Source organism: Schistocerca americana, chromosome 5 (assembly GCF_021461395.2).
Source record: "Schistocerca americana isolate TAMUIC-IGC-003095 chromosome 5, iqSchAmer2.1, whole genome shotgun sequence".
NCBI classification, from domain to species: Eukaryota; Metazoa; Arthropoda; class Insecta; order Orthoptera; family Acrididae; genus Schistocerca; species Schistocerca americana.
In genome coordinates, this window is record NC_060123.1 from 458,108,206 (window position 1) to 458,123,730 (window position 15,525).

The following is a 15,525-nucleotide window of genomic DNA, read 5'->3' on the forward strand; positions in this document are numbered from 1 at the left end:
CCACCAACTGTGCTTATTATTTGGATAGAGTCATGTTCGGGTTAGAGGTCGCGCGATTGTATCATCAACTTAACAACTAGTTTATTAAACATGAAATCATATCGGAAACACAATAATAACAGTTAAATAAAACTTAATATGCAATATAGTTTTACAAGGCATGGCTCAAAGAAGAAATTAACAGTTATAATGTCTTCAGCAAAAAAATGGTTCAAATGGCTCTGAGAACTATGGGACTTAACTGCTGTGGTCATTAGTCCCCTAGAACTTAGAACTACTTAAACCTAACTAACATAAAGACATCACACACATCCATGCCCGAGGCAGGATTCGAACCTGCGACCGTAGCGGTCACGCGGTTCCAAAATGTAGCGCCTAGAACCGCACGACCACTCCGGCCGGCCTTCAGCAAAAAGAAATAGAATTCAATGAAAGAAAATTAAATTCAGGCAATCACGATAACAATTACAATACATGGTCCTTCCTCCCACATAAAAAAAGACAATAAAACAGCTTCATAGCTTCTTCATTTAAACTCGTGACACTAAGACAGACTTTATTAACCTCACACTCATATACTACAGCTAAACAACGATCTACGCTACTGCTATCAACAATTAGCCAATATGACAAGCTGTTATCAACTATCTACAGCCAGCCGAAGAGGCCGTGTGGTTCTACGCGCTACAGTCTGGAACCGCGTGACCGCTACGGCCGCAGGTTCGAATCCTGCCTCGGGCATGGATGCGTGTGATGTCTTTAGGTTAGTTAGGCTTAAGTAGTTCTAAGTTCTAGGGGACTGATGACCACAGCAGTTAAGTCCCAAAGTGCTCAGAGCCATTTGAACCATTTGAACTATCTACAGAACTTCTTATGCATATATTTCAGTACAATCGTAGTGCAATGAAACACGTACACTATGTGATAAAAAGTACCCGGACACCTCGCTGAAAATTACAAGTTTCTGGCGCCCTCCATCGGTAATGCTGGAATTCAGTATGGTGTTGGCCCACCCTTAGCCTTGATGACAGCTTCCAATCTCACAGGCATATGTTCAATCAGGTGCTGGAAAGTTTCTTTGGGAATGGCAGCCAATTCTTCACGGAGTGCTGCACTGAGGAGAGGTATCGATGTCGGTTGGTGAGGCCTGGCACGAAGTCAGCATTCCAAAATACCCCAGAGGTGTTCTGTAGGATTCAGGTCAGGACTCTGTGCAGGCCAGTCCATTGCAGGGATGTTATTATTGTGTAACCACCCCGCCACAGGCCGTGCATTATGAACATGTGTTCGATTATCTTAAAAAGACGCAATCGCCATTCCCGAATAGCTCTTCAACGGTGTGAAGTAAGAAGGTGCTTAAAACATCAATGTCGGTCTGTGCTGTGATAGTGCCACGCAAAAGAACATTGAGTGCAAGACCCCTCCTTGAAGAACACGACCACACCATAACTCCACAGCCGCCGAGTTTTACTGTTGGCACTACACACACTGGCAGATGACGTTCGACCGGGCATTTTCCGTACCCACCCCCTGCCATCGGATCACCACACTGTGTACCGTGATTCGTCACTCCACACACCGTTTTCCCACTGTTCAATCGTACAATGTTTACGCTCCTTACACCAATCGAGGCGTCGTTTGGCATTTACTGGCGTGATGTGTGGCTTATGAGCAGCCGCTTGACCATGAAATCCAAGTTTTCTCACCTCCCGCCTAACTGTCGTAGTGGATCCTGATGCAGTTTGGAATTCCTGTGTGATGGTCTGGATAGGTGTCTGCCTGTTACACATTACGACCCTCTTCAACTGTCGGCGGTCTCTGTCAGTCAACAAACGAGGTCGGCCTGTACGCTTTGGTGCTGTACGTCTCCCTTCAAGTTCCCACTGCGCTATCACTTCGGAAACAGTGGACATATGGATGTTTAGGAGAGTGAAAATCTCGCGTACAGACGTATGACACAAGTGACATCCAATAACCTGACCACGTTCGAAATCCGTGAGTTCCGCGGAACGACCCAGTCTCCTCTCTCACGATGTCTAATGACTACTGAGGTCACTGATATGGAGTACCCGGCAGTAGGTGGCAGCACAATGCCCCTAATACAAGAAACGTATGTTTTTGGGGGCGTCCGGATACTTTTGATACCAAACGAAGCTTTCCTCTTTACCGTTGTATGAGTTGTTTACTTCTGGTAGATTGTGTTGTTGTAAAAAGCCTTTGAAGAGCTTTATTAAAGAAATATTTTGCTATAGAGTAAATGTATTATTACAATTGTTATTAGTAGATTATTCTGTTATTATTGTTTTCATTCTACTGTTTTATAGTTCCACCGAGTAAAAAATGGTAACTAGTTCACTATCTGTTGACCATATAATATTAGTGGATAAGACAAATTTATGAAGGACCTCCAGTGTAAACAGATACATAAATACAGTGGGAGAGTTCATATTTCGTTCTCTGTGTGTTATTAAGAGCGCGTATTGATTTTTAACAAAGTATCGCACCGATATGACTCTAGCGCACAATTCCTGCAATTTCGTGACATTTATTCTTGTACAAATTAAATGTTTCCGTAATAGTTTTTGGCGTTGCAAACGAAACTATCTTCTTAAACTGAAGTTTTAACTTTTAGTACTTGTTTCTCCTTTCATCGTGAGTGCGAGATGTCCTTTGGAAGCTGCAGTTCTTTATATTATAATCGTAACTTACTGATTTACGTAGGACCGAGACTGCTTTCTCCCATTTGGACATGAAAAATAAACACTCAACAAACAGAAAGTCTACGAATTATTTCCAGCCTCATTAAGCGTAGAACAGTACACAGATACACAGACGAGAAGACACAAAAAGGCATAAACTCCATCCCCTACAGCGCTTCATGTACTCCACTATCAGCTGCGTCATAACAAAAGTAATGTTCTTGCTACAATTTTCTACGAAACTAGGTCAAATATGGCAATCATTGCAGCTCTAATAACCTGGTCGACATGCAGCGTGGTTATTACTTCTGTGATGCAAATTCGAAAACTTGTTTCCCAAACACACGATGAGACCTGCTTACATCTCATTACATGCTGCATGCAGATAATGGCGGCTCGCGTGGGGTGCTCATGCCCGCAGTGATCACGCTGGCTCTTCTGACCTGCAAACAATGGACGCTCAACAGCGATGGAAAATCCCTTCTTTACACTGTCAAAATCTGTTCCACTTCAAGCCTTATCAAGAGCGGAACTATAGTGTTTGCTGTATCAGAATCAAAGAATATCTCCTCTGAGGACCTTATTTCTCAGAATAAATTGTATTTTTCATAATTTCACCCTCAATGTAGAATATTATAAATTACGCAAAGTCGTCTCTCATTTGCTTCATAGACTAAAAAAGCGAAACTCGTATGGTATGTAATAAAGAGTGTTGTTCTCTTTCAGAGCCGGATCTTATAACTCAACAAAAATATTTTCCTAATACAATGCACCAGAGCTGCTCACCTAGGATGTTTCCTGCAAGTAAAACACGTTCTCACATGGTCTAAGTGATAATTGCAGGCCCGTTATTTCACATAATACATATAAATGAGGCAGTGAATAACGTTTGAATGTCCAAGGGAATGTTCGCGGGTGCTGCATATGGATAAATCGCAACAGAAAAAATTCTAGCGAAGTGGAGGAAGGAATGTAGAATTTCGACGCTCGGTGCTAGGACTGGAAGCTGACTCTCAACATTACCAAATGTATTTCCAAAAAGTAGACGGAAAGCCATTTTATTGTTTGAGTTCGACCGAGCGAGGTGGTGCAGTGGTTAGCACATTCGACTCGCATTCGTTAGGAGGACGGTTCAAACCTGTCTCTGGCCAACCTGATTTAGGTTTTCCGTGATTTCTGTAAATCGTTTCAGGCAAATGCCTGGATGAGCCCTTTGAAAGATTACTGCCGGTTTCCTTCCCTAGTTCGAGCTTGTGCTCTGTCTCTAATGACCGCACTGTCGACGGGATGTTAAACACTAATCTCCCCCGCCATTGTTTGATTTCGCAATTGTCTGTGTAAATGAAAGAAGTCACAGGCACTGGGATTAGATGTCTGGGTAAATGCATAATGAGCTTTTTAATATGGAACAAACACATAAAACTAATCGCAGGAAAGACAGATGCATGAGAAATTCACTAAAATAGTCCTCAAGAAATGTAGTTTCTGCACGTTCGACTTACTCCTCCTCAGTCTGGGATTGATATAAGATGCAGAGAAGCTCCAGATCAGTACATTTCGTCACGGGCTTATTTACTATGCGCGAATTCACGCAGGAGGTGCACGTCCAACACCTTGCCAGACGCTGCAAGAGAGGCGTTGTATATCACGATACGGTATACTGTCAAAATGCTGAGAGCGGCCTGTACTAGACTTGGCAGTAAATATATTCCACCCTCCTATATAGTGGGTCGTTGTAATTAAAGTCCCGATACTCACGGAGTTCCACTGTAATTATGGTATGGTACATATACTAACGCCTTAATGCGGAACCGATTTACGCTGGAAAATAAATTAGTTCCACTTGTGACCACCAGGTGCAGATCTGGCGCTGTACACTCTCTGTATGGCAGTATGACATCCACGATGAACCTTATGGCTATATAGAAGAGAGACCGTGCCCCTTAGTGAAACTGTTTTAAGCGAACAGCTGCAATTACAGTCCTGAATTGAGGGTGAATCGTCGACTGAAAGGTCTGAGGAGAGGCTCGATGTCATTAAATGGTTTAAAGAAGATCAAATGAAATTCGAAAGCACTGTGAGCTCCGCCGCCCAGCTCCGGCGGTGGCATCGGTTCCTCGCCTCCCTGCAAGGTGATCTCCTCCCCCTTCCGCAACACACCCGCCCTGAATCCAGTACCATTCCCCCATCCCCAATGTAGTCCTGGCCTCCTCCAACCTCCTTGGACGCATAGCGGTGGAAGTCCTAGACCCCATCGGTGATGACCATCTCCCTGTCCTCCTTACGATGTCACACGGACGTAACACTCGTCTCGCTCCCCGCAACGACCCTACCCTGAAATATGTCCATCCACCCTCAATACCCAGGACGAAAGCCACCCTCTCACCTACCACCACCCTAATGACATCACCGATGCCACCTCCTTTCTCCAGCAAACCTTGTCTGAAGCCATTGAGGCTCATGTTCCCGCTACTGCGATTTATCCGCAGTGTCCTACCTTACCCCCACAGGCCATCCCCCTCCTGCGAGAATCCAGTCGTCTCTACCATGCATTCCTCCACACACGAGATCAGGACACACTCCAACGCCACCAGCAACTCCAGAGACACATTCATAACTTGCTCACAGCCAAAAACGCCAGGATTGGCGCCAGACCTGCGCCAGCCTAAATGCTACCCTACCAATAAACCCGTCAGCCTTCCACCACCTTACTGAATCTAAAACCTCTCCCCACTATCCCTTCCTCCATAATGACCAACCCTTTCCCAACAACCTTAGCAAGGCCAATCATTTCTTTTCCTACCTTTCTAATGTCCTAACAATCCCCGATGATCCTCTGTTCTATTACTCCCTCTTCCCTGATGTCCGTGATTAGACTGAGACCTCTGGCCATCCATTCTCTCCTAGCTTCCAGTACTCAGACAACACCCCACACATAGATCTCAAAAACCCCATCACCATTCAAGACATGCCATCAACCCAACCCCCCATCTACCTCCTCCAATATGCCGATGACACCACCTACCTTGGCCTTGCCCCCACCCTTCAACACTCCCAATGCCCTCTCCAATCCCATCTTGACCAGTTCACTGATGGTGCAACCAGTGGCTGCTCAAGGTCAATCCTTCCAAACTCCAGGCAATCATCATAGGCAAAACCACCCCTTCCCTCCATCTCCTCGATTTCTCTCTTACAATCTATGGCCACCCCATTAACCACACCCCCACCCTCAAGTGCCTTGGCGTCACCCTTGACCACCGCCTTTCCTGGGCCCCCCATCTCCAGACAGTCCAAGCCAAGGCACGAACCTGTCTCCATCTCCCCAAACTCCTCTCCAGTGGAACATGGGGTCTGGATCCCTCCAAAGTCCTCCTCACTTATAATTCCCTCATCTGCCCCATCCTTTGTTATGCCCAGCTCACCTGGATATCCGCCCCTCCCACATACTATAAGTCCCTTCAAATCCTTGAATGCCATGTGCTCCGCCACACCTATCACATCCATTTACGGTCCACCCGCGAATCCTTTATGATCTGATTCCTTTCCCAAACCTCCTCCTTTTCCTCAAACAGATACGGATCGTTTACATGTCCTGCAAGCTTGATCCTCCCCACCTGCTTGTCTCTCCCATCCTCTACCACCCGAACCTGCTGCCATGCCTGTACACTTATATCCCACCTGCTCCCCATCTTCACACTCTCCACACCTTTGCTCCAGGTGGCTTCTGCCAACTCCCCCTTCCTGATGATGTTCCTTCCGTATACCCCTCCTATCGGATCTAATCCTCCCCTTCTTTTCCTTCCCCTTTTCCCCAGGGCTCTCTCACTCCTCCCCAGCTTCTTTTCTCCCTCTCCCCCCTCTCTCCCAGTTCTCCCACTTCCTGCCCCCCCTCCCCAGGCTTCTACACCTGACCCTGCCCTCTCCCTTCCCCTCACCCTTCCTTTCTCCAATTGGCTTCTTCCTCCCTCCCCCCCCCCTGCCCGTCTCCTGCACACAGTGGCAGGCCCCACTCCAATCTCTTCAGTATGTTTAGTGCACCAAACATCATCAGCAATGTGCTACAGTGTTCTCTTCATCAGTGCATCAGTGTTCTTTTTCAGCGTGCTTCGTCATTCCTGTATGAAACTGTTTGTCTATGTTTGTGTGTACTGCTGAACTTATTTGTATAACCAGTGCCTTCCGCAAACGCCTTCATGTCATTTCTTACGCATGTCTCCTGTTTTTACCATTCAAGTATGTCTGTGTTTTGTCTTCATGATTACTGTCTGTTTATCTGTGGCCGAAGAGTGGCGTAGATAGTCCGCTGCCGGCCTACCTTTTGTAAGGTATAAAAAAAAAATTTTAAGAAACAGGGTGAGCTTGGTGTGGCATGTGAAAGAGAAAGGCATCCATCCTGGCGAAAGTTATCGACGAGGTTGTTGTTGCTGCAGCTGAATATGAAGCATGTGCTCTGGGTGGTGCTAGTGCTCCCACAGTGTCATGAAAATTGACCATCCCATGGTCAGCAGTATGGTACGTTTTGCGGTCTATTTTACAGTCGTACCCCTGCAAGATAGAGTCGGTGTAGCAACTTCAACCTCCTGATCCGCCGCAGCGTTCTGAATTTGCTCTTTTGTTTCTGGCGCGAATGGATGCTGACGACATGTGGCCGGGCAATTTCTATGGGGTGACGAGGTACATTTCACACTACATGGTGCAGTGTGTAAACAGAACTGCCCAATCTGGAGTACTGTTTAACCGCTTGTTGTACACGTAGAGCCACTACACTCGCTGTGTGTGACTGTGTGGCGTAGGTTCATAAGCATCTTTATACCCAGTCTGTCCTTATTTGAAGAGAATGCACCCAAAAGGTTTGTCAGGTGCACCGTGACTTCTGCACTATCGAGACCTCCTGGTACAGCATGTGATTCCTGCAATGGAAGAGCGCAACTGTGTGGAAACTTATGTTTTCGTACAATATGGGGAACACTTCATGGCACTTGCCCACTGAAAGTTCATCTTAATACTACCTTCCTCGAACTTGTTATCTCCAGAGATTTTCCAGATGCGTAGTCTGCAAGATAACCTGATCTGAATCCATGTGACTTTTGACTCTGAGGATACCTGAAAGATCTGCTCTCTACCCTATTTGAAGGTCGGTCTACAGCATCACATTGTTCAAATTCCACTGGAATTGTTACCTGTCTCTATTGGTCACGACGCTATACGGATGCAGCATCTCGTTGCCGTCTCTGGTGCTCACACTGAACACATTCTGTAAGTGGTGGGTAATAATAACAGCACCATTCTACCTTTCCCTTGTATAACCGTCCCTAATCCATTACATATGGAAACATCTGTATACGTCTTTCTTTCGCTCGCAGCCCCATATTTGCACCTGGTGGCTAAAATTGTAACTATTTTCTTTTTTCGGAGTAAAACAGTTTCGAATTAACGCATTAGAATATCCACGAAGTTTCGCTGCTATGCGATAACTGTAGTCCACACGGGACATCTGTGAATAGCTGCACTTTAATTATAACCACACGTTATATGTCGCCAAATGATCATAAAGCTTAAGTTACAGCTTTTTGATCTAAACAGGGACCTTACTAACGCCCGTTCTTCCTGCGCACCGTTCGTGACTAAAACAGGTCTGAATGGATATCGCAGTCGTACAGAAAGCACCGTCAGAGGATGAAGTATCAGTGTGCACGTGAGTTGAAGCAGTTGAAAATGATCGGTTTCTTGTAAATGAGTATCTCATATCGTCATATATCGGCTGGTGCAGAGATTGTAGCTACATGTATGCGTGTGTGGAGTTAATCTACTCGCTAAGGCCGATCCAACGCAGAGAAGAATGAACGTCTACGTCAAGGTGGCGTCACGCTAACTTCCGCAATGTGAGCAGGTAGTTGAAAATATCACGGCTATTGCGATGACTTTCAGTACTTTTTTTATGAAGACTCCTCACCAACTCACGCCAACAGCTGGCTGAAGTATAGCTGGAGACGAGCAGAAAGACGAAATATTGACTGTTGGCTTTCGCCTCAGTCTCTACGGCCGAAAATTGTTTCATGGTTTATAAGAAGTTTCGCTTGCATTAGTGGCAGACATTGTCTAAGATTTACTCTGCGTTGCTGGTGGTGGCAATTGAGGGTAATACACTACAGGCCATTAAAATTGCTACACCAAGAAGAAATGCAGATTATAAACGGGTATTCATTGGACAAATGTATTATACTAGAACTGACAAGTGATGACATTTTCACACAATTTGGGTGCATAGATCCTGAGAAATCAGTGCCCATTACAACCACCTCTGGCTGTAATAACGGCCTTGATACGCCTGGGCATTGAGTCAAACAGAGCTTGCCGCCTGGTGTAGCAGAGCGGTTCTAGGCGCATCGGTCAGGAACAGCGCGACCACTACGGTCGCAGGTTCGAATCCTTCCTCGGGCATGGATGTGTGTGCTGTCCTTAGGTTAGTTAGGTTTAAGTATTTCTAAGTTCTAGGGGACTGATGACCTCAGATGTTAAGTCCCATTGTGCTTAGAACCATTAGAAACATTTTTTCTTTTTTTTTCTGCAATCTGAAGTGTATTGTGACGAGACAGTTGCTCGGCCACCATTGACCAGACGTTTTCAATTGGTGAGAGATATGCAGAATATGCTGGCCAGGGCAGCAGTCGAACATTTTCCGTATTCAGAAAGGCCCATACAGGACCTGCAACATGCAGTCGTGCATTATCCTGCTGAAATGTAGGTTTTCGAAGGGATCGAATGAGGGGTAGAGCCACGGGTCGTAACGCATCTGAAATGTAACGTCCACTGTTCAAAGTGCCGTCAATGCGAACAAGAGGTGAACGAGTCGTGTAACCAATGGCACCCCATACCATCACGCCGGGTGATGCGCCATTATGGCGATGACGAATACACGCTTCCAATGTGCGTTCACTGCGATGTCGCCAAACACGGATGCGACCATCATGATGCCGTAAACAGAACCTGGATTCATCCGAAAAAAATGATTTTTGCCATTCGTGCACCCAGGTTCGTTGTTGAGTACACCATCGCAGGCGGTCCTGTCTGTGATGCAGCGTCAAGAGTAACAGCAGCCATGGTCTCCGATCTGATAGTCCATGCTGCTGCAAACGTCGTCGAACTGTTCGTGCACATGGTTGTTGTCTTGCAATCGTCCCCATTTGTCGACTCAGGGATCGAGACGTGGCTGGACGATCCGTTACAGCCATGCGGATAAGATGTCTGTCATCTCGACTGCTAGTGATACGACACCGTTGGGATCCAGCATGGCGTTCCGTATTACCCTCCTGAACCCACCGATTCCATATTCTGCTAACAGTCGTTGGATCTCGACCAACGCGAGCAGCAGTGTCGCGATACGATAAACCGCAATCGCCATAGGCTACAATCCGACCTTTATCAAAGTCGGAAACGTGATGGCACGCATTTCTTCTCCTTACATGAGGCATCACAACAACGTTTCACCAGGCAACGCCGCTCAAGTGCTGTTTGTGTAAGAGAAATCGGTTGGAAACTTTCCTCATGTCAGCACGTTGTAGGTGTCGACGCCAACCTTGTGTGAATGCTCTGGAAAGCTAATCATTTGCATATCACAGCATCTTCTTCCTGTCGGTTACATTTCGCACCTGTAGTACGTCATCTTCGTGGTGTAGCAATTTTAATGGCCAGTTGTGTATTTGACAATGCCAGCCACTCGTGCAGGCGAAATAGAGGTAAAACACGAGCATATTTATTTACAGCATTTACAGTACACGCAGATGAATAAGGTAAGTATATTACTTTTATGTTTTTGGATGTAAATGTTCCATAACGCCACAGTTATGTAGCACCGTGGATCACTTGTTGTTCGTAGAACGTTCAGTTACTTCCCGACTGTTTTCATATTACTAGCGGCATCCTAGGTCTATATATTCTCCTTACGAGTGCCCGAGATCTGGGCACACCTTGATGTGCAATGACTTAAAAAGACGCAGTACCACCACACTCCCAAAGGTGACATTTACTGTATGTTCCCTCACACTCCTCCATTTCCTGCATTACTCTTTATCTTATTGATATTGCGTAAGGTCCTTGAGCAGTGGTTGCTCTAATCTTGGCGGTATGGCATTCCACTGGCACCAATAACTACTTAGGTTGCCGATATACATTAGATCGTGTGCCGCGAACTGAGGTCTTTCGTCGAGGTGTATGTGTTGTTGGTTTGGAGGGGCCTGGTCTTAAAGTGTTGACAAGCAGTAGTAAGAATGCAATGTTCAAACGAACAGTTACAGAGGGGTAATAAAAGACAACCTCAGGCTCGCAAACATGCCTTACATATAAAGATCGTATCTGTTCTTTCGGACATGCCCACCTCGCGATTCTACCGGTTTTCTTGAGCCTAGCCAGGACCCAACTTAACGCCTGATCGTCGGTCCCTAAATCGAACTCTCTATGTTGCAGATAAAACTGGAACTTTTGTAGGGTGAAGAGAACGGCCAGTGCCTCACACTCATACACAGAATAATTCAACTCGGAGACTACCAACTTTCTTGACGCAGAAGCTTAAGGACGTCTTTGACCCTAGTCCTCCTGGAACCGCAGCAATCCACACGTTGGACGCATCACTCTGAACAACAAATCTCTTTCCGAAATCGGGCATAGCCAACACGGGGGGACGGGGGGGGGGGCGGACGTGATGCCCGTCTTAATAGCTTCAAACGCACACTGTTTGCTTTCATCCCATCTAAAATTTTCTCCTTTCCTGCGCAGATTATTAAGAGTGGCAGTCATCTGACCAAAGTTGGGGACGCACCTACACAACTAGTTGGCCATTCCAAAAAACGATCTACTTCTTCACTAGTCCTCGGCTGGGGAAACCGCTTCCTTCGTTCACTCTTGATCGATACTAACACCATCCCCATAAACCAGGTGACCCAAAAAAGAAACCTGACGCCTGGCAAAAGTAATTTTAGAGGGTTAACCCAGCGTCTCACAGCTTCGACAATACCTGTCTAAGATGTGCTCCTTTATATGACCACATCATCGAGATAGTTAAATGCAGAGACGAACTTCAAATCCTCCAAGATGTGATTCAGCAAACGAGAGAGAACAGCGACTCTGGTGGCCAACCTAAAGGGCACCATGTTGAATTCACTCCAGTTGCAGTCGGTGCAAAAAGCTACGACGTGGCTAGATTTTTCGGTAAAAGGGATTTGATAATAAGTTTGATTCAAGTCAAGTACAGTGAGCCACTTAGCCTCAGAGAACCATGTAAAACAGTTGTAAAGATCAGGCAGTGGGCTGGCTCTAAGACAACCTTTTTATTCAGCTGCCTATAATCCACAATCGGCCTCTAGTCCCGACCTTGACCCTTGGGGATGAGAAAAATGGGCGAGGCGTATGGACAAGAAGAATTGCTGATTACCCATCCTGCAACATATTTCTAAACTTATGCCTCAAGGTTTTCATTTTAGTGGACGAAAGGAAATAGAGAGACTGCTGAACCAGTATAGCATCAATCGGATACATACCACACTGAATCACACTAGTTACTCCTAGCTTATTAGACAAAACATCAGGAAACTCCTCCAACAAACCCAATAAATTTGTAGCCTGCTCCGATTGAAGATGAGCCACGTCAAATTCCCAAGTCTCGTAACTTATCGAATTAGTCACAGTTGGACAACCAAAAGACCAGATGGCTATCTTCTCATCTGGCGAGAATTTAAAGAAGAAGACTAGCAAAATCAAGGAATAATCCGGTTCTTTGAATAAAATCGCAGCCGAGCAACTAATTAACTGCTAAGTCCTTTACAACTAGGAGAGTAACCGGCCAAGACAAACTGCGAATGGACAAGCTGCCGCGCACTTCGCCAAAAAGAGGTAACTGTGGACAATGGCTACAGGATATCTCTGAGGGCAGGAGCGCATGGGAGACAATCTACATCAATGGCCGAAGTTCAAATACCATTTACAGTCAGGTAACGAGACAGAAGTATCAGAGTCCAATAACACACACAAAGGTTGCTGTCGGAGACGGGCACAAATGTAAGGGAAAGACTATCTTGTCACACCGTGAATACGTGCTCATCAAGGGGTTGACTTTCTCCGACATGTACGAACTCTCCCCAACTCCCCACCCCACCCCCTTTCCCACGGCATCAGCTGTTTGGCCTCGGGCCCTGCACTGCTGGACACTCACGTACAAAATGGTCGAGCACGCCACAGTTAAAACAACGCCTATGACATAGAGAATCAAATATGGGAGAGGGTTTGTCATCCCTGTTAGCTGAAGGCACCGGTGCCAAATCCACACCTACCCTACGCTGCTCATCAGCAAAGTTGAGGACGTCGACAGAAACCACTAGCTCCTGCAATTCACGCAAGTTGGAGGGACGGCGAGCGAAGACCAAACTTGATCAATCCTCGGGTGCATGCTCTCTAAGATGTTAGAAATACCATCAGACTAAGTGACGGACGTATCAGTGGCTAACATAGCTGTTCGCACTCACTCCATGTATTGGCTCAACATCTCCGATGATGCTTGAACCTGCCAATAAGACTTCTGATAGATCTCACTGCCCATCCGCGCCGGCAAATTTCTGACGTCAAACAGTTGTGAAGATCAGGCAAGGGGGCTTTTTATTCAGCAGCCTACAATCCACAATCGGCCTCTAGTCCTGACCTTTGCCCTTGGGAATGAGAAAAATGGACGAGGCATAAGGACAAGACGAATTTCTGATTATCCATCCTGCAACATATTTGTTAACTTATGCCTCAAGATTTTGCATTTCAGTGGACGAAAGTAAATAGAGAGACTGCTGAACCAGAATATCATCAATCAGATATATACCACACTGAATCACACTAGTTACTCCTAGCTTATTAGCCCAGAGCTGCGTTAGAGGTTCTTGGGGCCTCAAGGTTTCCGACACCAAGGTACCCAATGTCCATTTAGCTAAAAGAAAAAGCAAAGCCAAGCACACTTGCTGTGGTGTGGGTAAGGAATCTACATAAGACTCAAATCGTACAAGTAGCCACAAAATTTGCTGCACTTGATTTCAATTATCAACAGACAATTCTGAAATACCGGTCAGGAGACACATAATCAGATTGGGTAACTTAGAGAAGTTTAAGGCAAACTACCTGCTTTGGGATTCAGAGCACTTACCATCACTGAGTTGATTACGACTTGAAATTTCTTGCCCCAAACTTATATCCCCACTTTGTAAACCCAGGGATATCGCCCTAACCTGCAAGTTCCTTGATTGATCAGCTGCTTAACCTCCAGTTTCTCGTGATCGTAAAGCTGAACATGAGTCAAGTCCAACAAGCGATTCCCTAAATGCGCCAGATGGTCTGAATCCTGTCGATCCGCCTAGTCGTGGATTGACTATCTTCCAAAAAAGAAAGATATCGCTGCACCCCATCAAACACAGCTGAAGCCTGGGTGTTGTGTGATGTCCTTAGGTTAGTTAGGTTTAAGTAGTTCTAAATTCTAGGGGAATGATGACCACAGATGTTAAGTCCCATAGTGCTCAGAGCCATTTGAACCACTTGAACAGCTGAAGTGATATGAAGAGAGGCACCTACATTCCCAATTATATCTGCCACAAGACTCAGCGGCCTGTCCGATGCCGCAAGCAACATGGTCGCCAAATCCGGAACGCTACCTTCAGCTGGAACTTGAAAAGTCATACTAACCAAACTGGCCGAGAGAAGCATTTACAGTTTCCAAACTGCAGAAAACATTTCTCAGAACCTACATCATAAAAGATAGCAGTGGTACTGCAATTGCAGAATGCTTACACAGAGGGCAAATACAGATGAGTGGGATTCATGTTTTTTTCTCAGAGAGGGTCATAAGGCTTCAAGGGAATAGTTAAATGCCTTAGCTTTCCTGCAACACAAATTACTTGGATCGAAGCTGACGATTTGCTATGTAATTGGCTGCACAGACCAAAACGGCCACAATAGTATAGCATGCACGATAGGAGATGCATTGGAGGAGGTGGTGGTATTCTCAACATACTTCTGGTTGAATTACACATTCCCAGATATAGCTATTGTGGACCCAGAACAAAGCTTCAAACAAGTTTGGTGATAAGGGGATTAATCCGCTTGGCTAGGTGTGTTTGGAACATGACCTGCAAACAAAGCAAATAAATATTTCCCAAGATGCCATGCTGCAGATCGAATAGGACAGCATACTTTGAGAAAGTTAATCAGATGTATGTGCCCTCCTGCTGGATTCTCGAAGCAACAACACGAGAAACGCTCCTGAAATTCATCCTGAATCATCTCATAATTACAGCATTGCGTTGCTGATTTGCTGTCCTTCACTATAATTACAGCATTGCATTGAGGATTTGGTGTCCTTCACTAATAGGATGGGAGAGGGAACTGTCCCTAGCCACAGGATCACTATTACTGCCGCTACTACTACTACTACTACTACTACTACTACTACTAATGCTACTGCTTCCTGATAGTGATGATTGGCTCCATCCATTCGATACAGCTGGCTACGTGGAGGAGTGGGGAAGTATATGTCATGGTGCACCCACCTTGCAAGGTCGGTGGTTCGGACGAGGAAGAGGAGATTTCGTATCAGGTCAGAAAGAACACCCAGGCCATAGGGATAGTTGCCATGCGCTGCCTGCACAAGTCACTCCAAGCCCTCACCCAGATGACAGCACTAGTGTCTTAGCGGCTGGAGGGGTTGAAGTCTGCAGGTTGGTTGTCAGCCACGTCCATTAGAGCTGTGCCATGGTGGGGGCAGCAACGGTGGGAGCTGCAGCTATGGGGGCAGCAGCGGCAGGGA